Raw genomic sequence first — 15,295 nt, forward strand, 5'->3', positions numbered from 1 at the left:
AGGGAAGGTTGTAAGAGAAGAGAAAGTCATCTTCATTCAACTATTCAGACAAGAGGGTATAACAGTGTACATATGAAATGTCTCTCACTGGCCCATTTCCCCAGCTGTGGTACTATTTTAGGGGGTGGTTAAAATTTGAGGAGGTGCAGTGTCCCAGGAGCAAATAGGTCACTGATGGTATGCCTTTAAAAGTTATCCCCATTCCCTGGTCGCTTCTTTGTCTGCTTTCAGCATGCTGTGAAGAGTCTATTTAAACCTCCACCACCATGATGATCTGCCCAGGCACGTGCAGCCAAGAAACCCTAACGTGAACCTTCTACTACATGAGCCAAAACAAGTAACATCTTCCTTTGAGGTCCTCCTCCAAGGATTTGGTCACAGCTATACAAATGTAACTAATAGGAGGACTAGTTTTTGTTTTGTTTTTTTTCTTCCTCAAAGACCAAGATGTCAGTCTTGTGATCCCAGAGGCTACCAGACTCTAACCACAGATACCCCTTTCCTCTTCAACTGGGTCTTTTCATAATGTGAGGCTCAAGTCCTTCAAGCTGAAGCCATGGAGAATGTTTTACTCTGCACACCGTGTGGAAGCCAAAGACATAACCACACAAGAATCTCATGCAGCCAGTAATATCCAGCACAAGACACAGTGTCAAACACTTGGTGTTTGCTGGCATGACTTTTCCTTGCCTTTGAAGTAAGATACCAAGAAGGAATTATTAGTATTTTAAAAATTACCTTTCAATTGAATTTCTTCCAATTAATAAGATTCTCAAACATCTCATTAAAATTTCCTAAGATGTCTAACATTGTGGAGAAAGGACAATATCATATTAAAATCTTATAAAGAAATAATAAAAAACACCCCAACCCATTATCAAGAACAGGACTTAGAGTTTCTAAAACTGAAATGACTCTCTGTTCTTTCTTTGGTACACTGATACTGCTCAAATGATTTTAAGGTCATAATGACCAAGCCTAGCCAGACATTTTGTTCACATTGTGGCTTTTTTATGATAGAGACTTGTCTAAAATATTTCACAATTATATTGGTGTTATCACAAAGACTAAAGACATGATGATTCAAAGAATGTCAAGGTGGCCTACACAGTTATAAACATGGATGTATATATGCATGTATATATGGATGTATATATGCATGCATATATGGATGTATATATGCATGTATATATGCATGTATAATACATGTAATATTCTATGAAATGTCCCCTTCTAGGGTCATGTGTTGAAGGCTTAGTCCCTAGCCAGTGGCAAGGTTTTAGGAGGTGATTCAAGCATTGAAATGGAACCTTATTGAGTCACCAAATGGGTCACTCAAAGGAGATGTGTTCTTAGCCCTGATGATTCATTGTATCCTAATTCCTTCCTGGATGTCGTGGGGTGAACCAGACCACACTTCCACTGCCAAGATATTCTGCTTCTCCTAGGACTTTAGCAAGGAGCCTACCTACCTACCATATCCTTAAACTTTTAAAACAGTGAAGCAAAGTCAGTTTTGATCCTCTTTATTATTTCTCTCTCATATATTTGTTACAGAAGAAAATCATACCAATTCACAATTTATCTGCGAAGATATATTTTCACAGGTTCATGTAGGCACATTAGGAGTCCATTTGTTCTTAGAAAGAGAAGAACACAGAATACTTTGTATAAGCCTAGAAGGGTTCCAATGGCATGCCCTAAGCCATATCTAAGACTCGGCATTTTCATAAGCTATTCCTAGGAAACTTAGAACACATCAACATGTTCATTCATCCTCAAAATAGAACAGATATCAGTTCTTCTGCTCCTATCCTGCATCCGTTCATTCTTTCTCTGGCAACAGTCCTCTGAGAAAAGGCTCCTCTCCTTAAATTTAGATCATGTGACTTGTATACCACTGATCCCTCAGTGAGCTCACAGTTGAGGCCTGGCCTAAGACTAGATGAAACCAAAACTGTGGATAAATAATTTTCAAATTAAGCCTTTGAGTTGGACCACAAAGATGCCCTGGATAGCCTACTCGTAAGGCTCCTGGAAACCAGCTAGCCACCACCTAAAGTAAGGACTAAAACCAACATGGAAGAAAACAGAAGGCAGCTATGGAATTCCAGGAGGTACTTAATGACATATGAGCCACTCTGCTGGCATCACCTAGGCTTTTCAGTCCAATGATGCCATAAATATCCTTATCCCCTAAGCCTCCCTCAGGCAGTCATGTTTGTGGTCTCTGGCAACAGATGTGACCTAGAGTCCTCTTTTAAGAATATCAGCATAGAGAATCTTTGAGAGAATATGTTCATAGTGAGAGGAATGGCTTCCATAAATGCGTTGGCATGGAGCCAACATGTTGATGGAAGAGCTTAGACTTCCCCACAAAAAGTTCATTGACATTCTGCCTTACCAAAATAAACATCGATTCAAAAGCTTGCAATTATCACCTGGTATACTCGATACTGAAGAGTGGCAGAGTTAGAGAACTTTATATTATCACAGGGCTCAGACAATACTGCCTCTTATCCCCATTCTCCATACTTCATTTTAAGATGGACTACATTAGAAAAGAAAACCGCCACCACCAACAATAATGAAAACTCCTGGTGAGAGAATAGAATCCCTGGCCTCATGGAAACATAACTAGAACTAACCAGGTAGGATGCTCAATCAACATAACTAGAACTAACCAGGTAGGATGCTCAATCATCTTGGTTAAGGGACCACACATGGGAAATGGGCTCATCTTAAACTATGCTAAAGAGATAGGTGGATAATTGTTGATTTAGTGAGAGAATGTACTTTTCCTTGTTGAATTCCTGTCCCTACACCAGAAGCTTAACAACTGCCAATGAGTATTGGTTCTAATTCTGCCTGGTTTCTGAGTTCCCAAGAAAAGTCTAACTTCCTCTTCTCTCTGCATCTTTTCTAGTGTGTTTTCTCAGCAATTGGGGCTCCCCCTAACACTTTGGGCTTCCTTCCTCTTTCTCTGTGGCCTCCCTCCCTGCCCTGTGGCTGCTTGTTCACCAGTCTTATGCCAGCTTAACCTAGCATGGGTCTTTCCTTCTCTTCTCCATCCACTTCAACTGGCAGCTGCTAGAGTTTTACAGCATGTCTGCCCTGAGGTTTTTCTCTTAACTGCTAATAAAATTGTTGTTGAGCTTCAATCTGAGCCTGTTCTTATGTCCTTTTACTAATGATACTAAAAGCCCTGAAGGAGGCCCTGATTTTCTCTGTATCAATCTAAGTAAAAAGGCCATTCTTTTTCTGAATTTTACATATACATACATACATACATGCATATATGTACATATATATTAATTTTATAATCATAAAGAAAATTATAGATCTAAACATAAAACCGATAGCTTGGTGTAGTAATGCCTGCCTTTAATCCCAGCACTTGGGAGTCCAAGTCAGGTAGATCTCTGCAAATTCAAGGGCAATGTGGTCTACATATGGAGTTCTAGGTTAGCCAGTGCTGTCTCAGAAACAAACAAAACTCAACAATAATAAAACCCCAGAGAATAATTGTAGAGATTTTAAGTTGAATGACCTGGCAGTGCTTTAATGAACGACTGATTATATACAAGACTTCTTCAGTTTAGAAACCAATGTGTATACCATTTCTGACCATCTTTAAGTTATACTTATTTTTAAAATACATGAGAAACCTATAATAATAAGAAGGAACCAGTTATTAAACTACCACAAAATGCAATTATTTGAACACTCCTTATTTTCATTAAAATTCTACGGTATAGCAGCTAGGGTTAGTACAATAAAATTATTTGGGGCTGGTCTGGGTACCTATCATTTGTGATGAACATTTAAAACAACTGTTGTGAATAAACCAAACTCCGCCCCAAAAAACAATTGCTTTGAAAATTTGCTTGACTGTGTATCCAATACAGAAGGAAAAAGAAACCTAAGGCTGAACACATTCAGAGGTCTTTGCAATGAAACAAAGCAGCCAAGTTAATACACTTGTCCTGTGTGAACCTGCCATGGTTAAAACATTCACAAGGATTTTATATTGGGGAAAATAATACATTTGCTTTTCAAAGTGAATTCTTTGGATCTAACAACTATCTGTTAACTGGCTGAGGCCACACTCCACATACTGTATCACAAAGGAAGGCCCACTGACTAAAGGAGCCCCACTCTTGCTTTCAAGTAGAAGAAAACATATATATTAGGGCTGGGAGACAGTTCTGGAAGTGGGGTGTTTGTTGTACAAGCATGAGGTTCTGAGTTAGACTTCCAGAACCCACATGAAAAATCATAAAAATGAAAAACAGCCAGAAGGAAGATCAGGTGTAGCCTAGAAAGAAAGCCAGCCTAACCTATACCATGACTTCTGAACCAGTGAGAGACTATGTCTTCAAAAAACAAGATACACAGCATCTGAGGAATGGCATTTGAGGTCATACTCTGGCCTTTACTCACGAGTGCATACACACACACCAAGAGAGACAGGGATGGGGGGGGGAGGGGAGAGAAAGAAATCTGTATCCACGTTGACAATAAATCAATTTCTACATAAAGCTTGTTTTGAAGACACATGAGTTTCTCAATAGACCTTTTTTTTTTTTTTTGATCTAAACTCCAAAATAAAATACAGCATTTTTGACCCAGAAACTCACAGCTCTTCAAGCCACAGACATATAAACAACGAAGGTCAATGTGAAGTCAGTTTGAGGGGAAATGGGAAAGCATGTGGTGACTGTTACCAAACACGCGACCCTTTAAACTGCGTCAGGCTAACAGAGAGCACGCTCAAAACACAGCCTTGTTTGATGCTTTCTGGAACAAAGTCATTCTGAACAGCTTATGTAGGAACAATATATAATTAGTCTTCTGAACTCCAGACAGAAAATCTTGTAAAATTTTTAAAAATGTGTCACTTGTGTACACATATAAAATTCTTCACATTATGACTTCCTAAAGACAGAGTGTAACAACTGCAGACCCAGCATCCATATGGTGTCATATGTTATAAAACATAATCTAGAGATGATAGAACTTACAGAAAATGTGCAGAAATTATAAGCAGTACAACATTTCATGCCACAGAGAAGCATACAGAATTTAGTTCCTACAGGGTCCTGGAACCCATCCCTTTACAGCTAATGGAGAGACAGTACAACTCTGTACATGTGAGTGTTTTCCCTGCTGTGACAGTGGCTTTGGGAGGAAAGCAGTGTGACCCTACATGTGTACTACCATCAAGTCAAAGGCACAGAGAATGCCATGTTTTGATTTAAGAGACTTTGCAAATTTGGGTTTATAATACTTACCTGGCTTCCTCGGCCACCTATGCCACTACCAGTCACAGTAGGTGAACTCCAAACTACTGCATCTACTCCCACCTTTATGAAGGGTCATGATCTCATCTTGGCACCCTCCCTAACGATTTTTTTCTCCCAGAGCACAGCTTAACCTGACTTTCCCCAAAGCCCTGACTCCACTTCCACATTGTGCGACTGCCTGGTCTACCCCGTGCCCCATGTACCTCTATTGCAGCGTTGCTAACAACTGACATCTAACACTGTATAAAAATTGTGTCATTTTACCGTAGACCAGCCATACTTCCTGGAAAAATCACTTCACAGGATGGCCGCAGGTCCCTCTTAGCCAGTTTTAGCTAACTGGTGAGTGTTGGGTTCAATGGCTAATTATGTCTAAAACAAAATCTACGGTAAAAGGGCTGGAGAAATGGCTCTGAGGTTAAACTCACTGGATGCTCTTATGCAGGACCAGGGTTTGGTCCCAGTACCCATTTGGCAGTTCACAACCATCTATAACTCTAGTTCTAGGTGATCCAATGCCTTCTTCTAGCCTTTGAAGACACAAGGCATACATATGATATACTTTTGCACATGCTGACAAAACATTCATACATTTATAAAATTGATTTTACAAAACAACATATTAAGAGAATAAAGTGGAGCACAATGTGAAAAAGACATTCAGTATTAACCAATGACCTTCATTGGTCATACATGCATACATACATGCATACATACACCCAAATATATACATGCACACATGAAAAAACTTACCTCTCCATACCTGTACCTTCATACATACATGAAAACACACACATCCATATCATCCATGTACACATAAACACATGCCTCCCCACACCTGTACACAGACACATGTGCACACATACACACAAATCCATGGCTTCACAATAAAACAAATGCATCTTCAAATCTGGAATGCACCCTCACTCTTTGGCTGTGAATAAAAGAGACCAAACACTGATGTGTGACTCCGAAACAAAAGTTTGGATATCTGACTACACGGCATTTTTGTCACAATGCCACTACAACAGTTTATTACATTCATCTTATAAGCCACATCTTCAGAATGTTGTAATAGAAAGACAGAGAGGGTGGAAAATACTAGAATTGCTTTGGTCTGTTTTTCGAGACTATTATAAACATCTCCTGCAAGTGTATTAACCTTTGGAGATGTCGAATAAATACTAAGAAAAGCTTCGGAAAGACAATGAGCATATGAGGCAAAGGTCAGTGTCTCTTGGTAACCAAGAAACCAAAGAAAGAAAGAAAGAAAGAAAGAAAGAAAGAGAGAGAGAGAGAGAGAGAGAGAGAGAGAGAGAGAGAGCAAGAAAGAAAGCCCACTTTTCTCTCCAAACAAATGGCCTGAGGCATAGAGAATGGCTAATTTTCAAATTATAAGACCACTAATGACTACTTCTGTGCAAGGGAAAATTGTCTGTTAGCCTGAGTTCAAAGGGGTTTACACAAATTGACAGAAAAGGGCCACAGCAGGGTATTAGAACAAGCAGCTGTTTGGGGCCCACCAACCTTCAACTTGAGCTCTCTGGGGAGAAACCTGAAGGTGACTGCACGTGGTCTTATTCTATCTGCTAAAAGGTTTTAGAAGATGTTTTTAAAATTGCAAAACTGGTTAATAAATTTGTCTGTTTACAATGCCACCTTCCCATTTATCTCTCAGCTACTTGGTCAGCCCTCAGACTTCTATAAAGAGAAAAGCATGCAGGCCGGCACCATCTAAGGAGTCTTTCCATTGCTCTTTTTCTGGACTCATTTTGTGTACCTCCAAAGAATATGGAAGTCCTTCTCCTCTGTGTCCAGGTGGAGGGCTCACTCTTCACAGAGCACTGGACTTGACATCCTACCCTGAGGTGCTCAACTGTCTCTCAGAGCTTTGGCCTTTATTAGTCCTATATTCTGCCTATGTCCATGCATTGGCTTCCCCTGCATCATAGTACTCATTTAAAAAAATTGAAACCACCCTGAGACAATGACTCTAGCAATGCACACACAAGGATCTGAGTTTAACCCCAGAGCCCATTTTTAAAAATTGGCCTGATGGCTTATGGAACCAGGTGGCTACCTGAGCGACACTAGTTAGCCTAGTCTATTTGGCAAGCTTGAGGGTAATGAGGCCATATGGAAAAAATAATTAATTAATTAGGGAGGTGGCAAACACCTAAAGTTGTCAGTTGTCCTCTGGTCAACTCTTCTGTCTGTCTCTCTGTCTCAATCTCTGTCTCTGGACAACTCTTCTCTCTCTCTCTCTCTCTCTCTCTCTCTCTCTCTCTCTCTCTCTCTCTCACACACACACACACACACACACCCCTGTGAACCTTGAGAAGATGGAATAAATTAATGTTTATAGCATTTTCAGACAGATTCTTTAACTGTAAACATCTTTTTATGCTTGTTATTAAACAGGGAACTCCTTAATTCTTCAATAATGCTAAGGCTCTGCCTTAGGCCATTTTATCTCTTGGCCAAAACACGCCAAAAAAAGGGGCACCAATCTGCTACATACTTTCAGATGCATGAACTGGGGCAAATGAAATAGCTTATCAAAATCTTTATGCAGATTTTTATATAGAGATATATACAATATTCACCTTATTAAGATATACTGATAATTCAAGTACTTGCAAGAATGTGGGAATATTAGAAACATGTAGGAATCATTTCATTATCCAAATATTTTCTTTGATACTTGGCTTTCTAATTCATGGACCTACCTTGATTTTATTTTACTTATTCATTTGTGGTTGGTGGTGTTTTGGATTTATTTTTTGAGACTGGCTCTCACTGTGTAGCACAGAGAAGCCTCAAACTCTAAATCCTGCCTCAGTTTCTACAATATTTGGATTATAGGCATATGCCACCAAGCCTGGCTACCATTGCATGTCATTAACACCCTTCTTAACACCCTTCAGGATGTGGCATAAGGAACATGATGCATAGGGACTTTTGAAGCCCTAGTAACCTCCATTCTGTCAGTCCTCCAACCTCATCCCCATGCTCCCTGAAGCCAAGCACACATGCAATTACTAGCTCAGAAATGCACCATATACTTACATTGTTTTAAATTATTGTTGGGATCATTAACCCACTGTTTTCTGGATCTGCTATTCTAAATACAGCATTGCTTCCTTCAAATTTACCCAGGGCTTTCTTTTGCTTCTCTAGCCTGTTCTTCCTGCAGGTTCACACCAACAGCTGTTTATGTATTAGTCGGCCATGCTTTTGTTTATTATTTTCCTGGAAATTGATTCCTACCTCATTTGCTTCTCATTATAACCCAGTATGACCTCCTGAGCCTTTCTAGGTCATAATACTTTATCTTAAGTGGGCATGAGGTCCTTCAGGAACTCATTTCAAAGCATAGCCATCCATAATACTAGGAATCTATGGGACTAGTAACTTTTCATAGAGGTTTCTAGGCTTCACCTCCTAAGCACATCTACTGAGCAAAGGAACATAACTTGAAATAACATCTTATGAATATGAATTACACTGTAGTGAACAAGTGAGCATTGTCAAATAAATCAGTGAGAGGTGACTTGGGATCTTTTGAGGATGTTCTTTTCTGCTACAAGAGACAAGTACATAGCAGGGCATCCTGACCTAAGATGTGGATTTCTTCCTGATACAGCTTTTCCTGTAACTGTCAAGGGAAAGATTAAGTGGGACTCACAGGGAAGCCTCCTTTTGGTATTAAGTTTCTGCAAGCTTGAAGTAAAAACTCTACAGACTCAATTATGGTATATGAGAACTGGAAGTAGGAGAATTACTTTTAAGTAGGAGTTAGGAAGTGGCTCAGTGGCTAAGTGCTTATTGAACAAGCATGAGGATTTAAGTTCGAATCCCCAGTCCCCATATGACAGCTTGGTGATGCAGGATCCATTGGAGCTCCAGGGCTAAATGGTCAGAGACATGAAGATCCCTGGAGCTCAGTGGACAGCCAACATAGATGAAGTGGTAAGCCAGCTCCAGATCCTGTGCGAGACTAAGACTCTGTGTCAAGAGGTAGAAAGTAATGGAAGACGACCCATAGCATTGAGTTCTGCCCTTCACCACTGTGCACACACTATACTCCCCCACACACATGTGCATATACATATGCATATGCCACATACATATAAAATAGTTGCTTTTAAATGTATCATGTATTAAAAATATAACCCTTATTTTAAATATAGGAGATAAACGGAAAAATCTAAAAATGATAGAATACTCATATGCACTGATATATGTAGAAGTGTTGTATACTCAAAGGTCTTATTGCTCATAGGCAATGGGTCTTGTGTATCATCATATCAGACATTATGCAACAGGGGCTAACAGACTCCCCCAATGTTTTGTGCAAAACTTTGACCAGAGAGAAATTGGCAAACATTTCAGTGACTAGTAAATGTGATTAGAGGTCAAACTCAAGGTTAAACTTAGAAGATAAAGACCCCAAGAAAAACAGCCTTCCAAGAAAGGTGGCTGAAATGGAAAATTCTGTTAGATAGATGGGAGAAAGCAGGCTCTTTCAGAGTGGGCAATGCTTTCCTATGACTGGTGCAAAAATAATTAAATAAATAAAATCAACAACAGGGAAGGACAATCGGGCACTTGGACCTTCCTCCATACACAAGGAAAACAGGAACTTCAAAAATCCCCAAACCAGCACAGCCCTCAGAATGATAGTGACAGCCTTCTGAGGTGGTACCAGACCACAGAGTTTCCAAAGACCTTCCACAGTTTTCGCAAAAGTGGAGCCTGGTGGACCCCTCCATTACCCTGTGATGCACTTCCTATTTTTTTCCTTGATCTTCAGATGCTCATATAAGTAGAAGACAAGGAACAGGATAAACTGAGGTTCAGTGGCAGGTGAGGTTCACTGACAAAACAAAATCTGATTATTCCCTTGTTGGGGTGAAAGTTAGCAAGTATTCCTCACACCTTCTCCAAAATCTAAATGACTTCTCCATCATTTGATAGTTATCAGATGTGAGTATTTCCAGAAACCAAACACATGCAATGGAGTTAGCCCTTCTCACACACTAATAAGACAGAACAGGGACCCTTTTCTTGATCATAGGAGACTGCTACCTTAGGCAGGACGCCTGTGAAGAACATGCATAATTAACTTGAAGTGGGTAACTGATCTTTAGCTGGGTTTAACGGAAACATGCACGCTTTTGTGACTTCACTGTTGAATAAAATGTTTTTCCTAGTCATAGTGACTAGTTATTCTGTTACACTATGCGGGGATAGTTTTCAATTATTCCCTTGCATGTCATATAACCTATGCAACTTCTAAAACTTCACATGGATTTATCCAAGCAGGACATGAATAAAAATAGAAGAAAACAGAGAGAATATAATTCAAAACATATCTGAGGCTGAAAAAATAAAAGCACCTGCAAAAATAATTCTTGGCTTAAAAGGGTTATATTTATCTCAGTGGGAAAGGGGGTTATGCAAGAATTAGTTTCAATGCCCAAATTCACAAAAAAAGTAAATAGAAATCTACTTCAGACTAACTTATAGAGTAGGTGTTCAAATACATGGCAGAAACATTTCTGAGAGTGAGCATAATTTTTATGTAATATATTCTTATTACACACACACACACACACATTCACTTAGGCATATGGAAACTAACGATGTTAACTGTCCATAATGATATTTATGCTCATTTGTATTGTAGAAAGAACTAGGAAATATACAAAGGTAAATATTTTTATATTGGCATGCCTTGAAATGGTTTCTAAGAAGACACACAACAGATTCTGCCATTCACAAAATCCAAGCAAATGTCTCAGAAGATAAAGAGATATTTACAGGAAATCAAAGGCGATAAATCTACTGCCTTCTAATTTATAGCTGTGTTTGTGACGAATGCAGGAAAACAAGCCAACAAGCCAGTATTTAAGGACTGAAAGATTTATCCAACCTTAAACATATCAGTCTCCGCAGGCCTGGAGTCTGTAACCATTATCACAGTTTAATCTGCCTTTGCAAAACAAAACTGAAAAATAGACTGTGTGTCTTTGTGATTAATCATTTATATTTAAAGCCAATCTGAATAAATATAAAAGATCCAGAGAAGCAGAACAAAGAACACTGGTACTAGGAGGAAGTGGAATTTGTTTAGAATACCATGTTCTGAAAGTGTCCTGCAACCTTCTGTTAAATATTTGCTTCATTCTACTTTGTCACTCTGATGTGCATTCTGGAAGCCCTTAGAAGCTACAGGGTTACTGAATTACAACCACAACACATGTTGGTAAGACAGAATCCCAGATGAGTGCCTGGGTCCTACCCTGCTAACCACAGTGAATACTGGTCCTTGAAAATTCCAAAAAAACCAAAAGAGTGAATTCATAAGACTCAATTTCTAACACAATTAACATGAGTCATCACAACTCCAGGACATATAAAAGTTATCAGGGCAAACAGTTACTGAGTCTTGGCCAAGCATGGCAGGAACCTATAGCTGAGCTTGCATGGCAGAGTACCTGGATTGAAAAAGTGGCTTTAGTGTGTGCTGAACCAAATCAGATCTAGCAAGTGGTCTCCTGAGCATTTGGTGTGCATCTTAAGAAGATTTCATCAATGCAAGCTGCAAGACCATGTGTCTTTAGGGGAAAAATGGAGAAAGAAAGGAAGGGAAAGAGGGAGAGAATAAGAGAAATACAGAAAGCAGGAGGAGAGAGAGAGATGAGAGAAATAATAAAGAGGGAGGAGTGGAGAAAGGAGGAAGGGATAAGAGAGGGACAGTGAAGGGAAGGATGAATGAGAAGAGGAGGGAGATGGTATAGAGGAAGGGAGGGAGGCAGAAACAAAAGCAAACTCTGTAAAATAAAATTGTCTGTTCCACTCCCTACAGCTTGTTTAATTTCAATGACCACACTTACCTGCAGATGTGCATAGTTCTCCTTAACCTTGGAAATATCAAAGAATTTCCACTATCACTGGAAGAGACCAACACAGATGTTCTATCCTTCGATGTCAGTTAGGCTCAGCTGTTATTTCTAGTCTAGCTGTTTTTTTTTTTAATTGCTTTTGGTTTTTTGTTTTTTCATTTTTCTTTCAGTAAAGTAATTTACCCCACTTAGTTTCTGTTGTTAAAAGAAATGTTTTCTTTCTAAACAATTGGCCCTTGGAGATTTTATCTTCTTTTTCTGGGTTTGTAAGGAAACTTGGTTCATGTAATAAGAACTAATGAAAAAATAGAGACCTGTTATCCATACATGTATCTTAAACCCAGCCAAAGAGCACACAGCTTGTATCAGGACAAAGACAACCTCGGTACCTACAAGTATCTTAACAGTACAAGACAATAGTGCTTTGTTTGTTCAATCCCTTTTAGTACATAAGCAATCTGAACAATACTCATTGATTTCACATTCAGTATCTACAAGTCATGGGTAGCACTTTTTGCCCTTTAATCCATTAAAATTGAAGTATTTGTTTTACTCACAAAACCAAGGCCCCAGCAGACTATAAACTATTTCTGAAGTAGCCTCACATAAAACGAGGTGTAATGTTTGCCCAGCCTCACCCAGATTCATGACCTGGATGATTCCTGGGACCACGTCAGCCACAGCCAGCCCTCCAAACAGACCAGCACAGGCTACAGATGATTCACAGTCAAGTTCATTTCTGTTTATTTAACACAGGATGGAAGCGTCCAGAATTCTAAAATTCTAAAATTCGTATGCTCCTGCAGATTCTTGGAAAGAAGGAAAGAAACAAACACTTTTCCAACTATATCTGTCCTTCTCATTACCAACAGGGACACTGAAATGTGACACAACTATGTCTGCCCTTCTCATTACCAACAGGGACACTCAACTGTGACATAGACAGAACTCAGGCTACTTCTAAAGGAAGAACTAAAGGAATGCTGGCATTGAGGAAGTCGTGAAGCCAGGATGAGGAGACTGCTCAGTGAGAGAGAATATCCGTAACTTAGGCGTGAGGGCCTGAGCATCAGCACTGTTGTTAATAGCTGATTGTGGTTGCATACATGTATGACAATGTCAACACTGTGTGGGGTAGAGATAGGAGGATTACTGGGGGGTTGCTGGCCACAAGCCTAGGTCCAGGTTTAGTGAGAGAACCAGACTGAGAGGATTAAGGTTGAGATATAGACCAGGACTCCCAACATCCTCTTTTGGCCTGGCCTTCACACACCCACACACACACAAACACACACACAATACAATCACATAACACCCAGTGAAACTTTAAAACAATAAGACTATTCTCTTTTCTTCCCTAAAGAGACTTCAGAGTAGAGAGTAGCTTAGTGTTTTCAAATTTTGATGTAAAGTGTTCTAGGGATCATGTGCAGGAGACACTCTGTTCCTCCAGCTGGTGGCGCTGCCTTAGGAGGTTATGCAGCCCATGGGACTGACATAGCTAGCACAGGTGAGTCACTGAGGCTGGGCTTGATGGTGTTATCCCTTTCTGGTCTCAGGCAAAGTCCTCAAATCCCGTTATCTTCAAAGACACAAGCAGCCTCTGCCACATTCTCAAGCCAGCATCATGGACCAGCATCCCATGAAACTGTGACCTAATCCCTTCCTCCCTCAAGTTGCTTCTGTCAGGAATTCTGTTACAACTATGAAGAGACTCATACAGTGTGTTACATACTAAAAACAACAGTATTAATTTTTCTTTATGCTCTCCTCAGCTAAACAAGTAAAACAACTGTGATACATGCTCACTAATCTGTTTTTTTGTAACAAGAGAATATGATGTCACCAATAAAGAAAATAATAATAATCTGGAGTCCGCTGCCTCAATTAAAATTCTCAATCCAATCCTCCTCCTGATGTGACTATATTACTTTATTTCCATGCTTGGGTTTCCTCATTGGTAGGATTGAGCCCTAGACACAGTAACATTTAATAAATATCAGATGTCAGTACTTCTTCCCAAATGCTTTGTTCTTATCAATGTTTTAATAAATGTTGCAAATAAATATTGCATTTTAAAGTCATAATAGTGAAAGTTGTCAAGAGTGTTTATTTGCATATTTCCAATTAGCATACAGGTTTTAACTATTGTAATGCATACAGCTAGGTTTTTTGGTTTGTTTTTGTTTTGGTTTGGTTTGGGTTTTTGTTTTGTTGCTGGTTTGTTTGTTTGTTTGTTTGTTTGAGGAGGCCTATTTGTAATGTGAACCTGGTGAGATGTCAAAAGGCAGAGTCACTGAGGGGTGGGTATGACCTAAATATATTGTATTCATGTGTGAAATTACCAGGGAATAAACAAGCAAACTAACAAACAAACCTAGTTATTCATTCAAAGGCCAACTAAAAATGGCAGCACTCAGTCTCGGCAGGTAACTATCTCATGCTGCTTGGAGGAAATCATTTGGAACACATCTCACAGTGCTGTGATTCATTTAACAGAAAAATAGGAAAATCATGAGTTCAGGATTCCGTGCCCAAAGAGCATGTGAAGGTAACACTTTATACAGAACAGAAATGAGACAAAATAAAAACACAATGCACTTTCTTGCCAATGAACACTTTACAAAACTGCAAGTCAGGACAGGAGCTTTCCTTGAAATGTTTGATGCAGAATATTAGCTGGCCCATTTCATCATAACACGCTCATAGAGAGAGAATAGAGAACCTAGAGTAACCTTTATTTCAACATCATCTCATGTGAAAGCCCACCGAGGTTGGTAATACACAGCCAACAAGTCTGTGGGCAAAGGACCCTTCAGGACACAACACTAGGCCCAGCTCTAGCATGAAACTGACATCCTAGAGAGAAAGACTTTTCAATAGGGCTGGGCATGGGTCATCCTTAATATCCCTGAAATATCACTGACGTCAAATAGGCTCCCAAGGTCAGAAAGATGGGAGCTCAGGCGTGGGGCTGAAGTTGCTGGAATTTCACCTCAAAGTGTAAAGTAGAAACTTACTTGTAGGCATTCATTTTCTTAAGAGTAAGGATTATGTTTTAAAATTAAGCTTAGTTAG

The 15,295-nt window shown here is 39.5% G+C and overlaps 1 protein-coding gene across 5 annotated transcripts in view; it reads right to left on the reverse strand.

The window, feature by feature from the left end:
- Positions 1 to 15,295, reverse strand: part of Cacnb2 (calcium voltage-gated channel auxiliary subunit beta 2) — a 388,029-nt gene that overhangs the window by 358,190 nt on the left and 14,544 nt on the right. The gene's annotated exons all lie outside the window — the stretch shown is intronic.

The sequence above is a fragment of the Mus caroli genome, unplaced genomic scaffold (genome assembly GCF_978045245.1).
Source record: "Mus caroli unplaced genomic scaffold, Mus_caroli_1 scaffold_2, whole genome shotgun sequence".
Taxonomy (NCBI): Eukaryota; Metazoa; Chordata; class Mammalia; order Rodentia; family Muridae; genus Mus; species Mus caroli.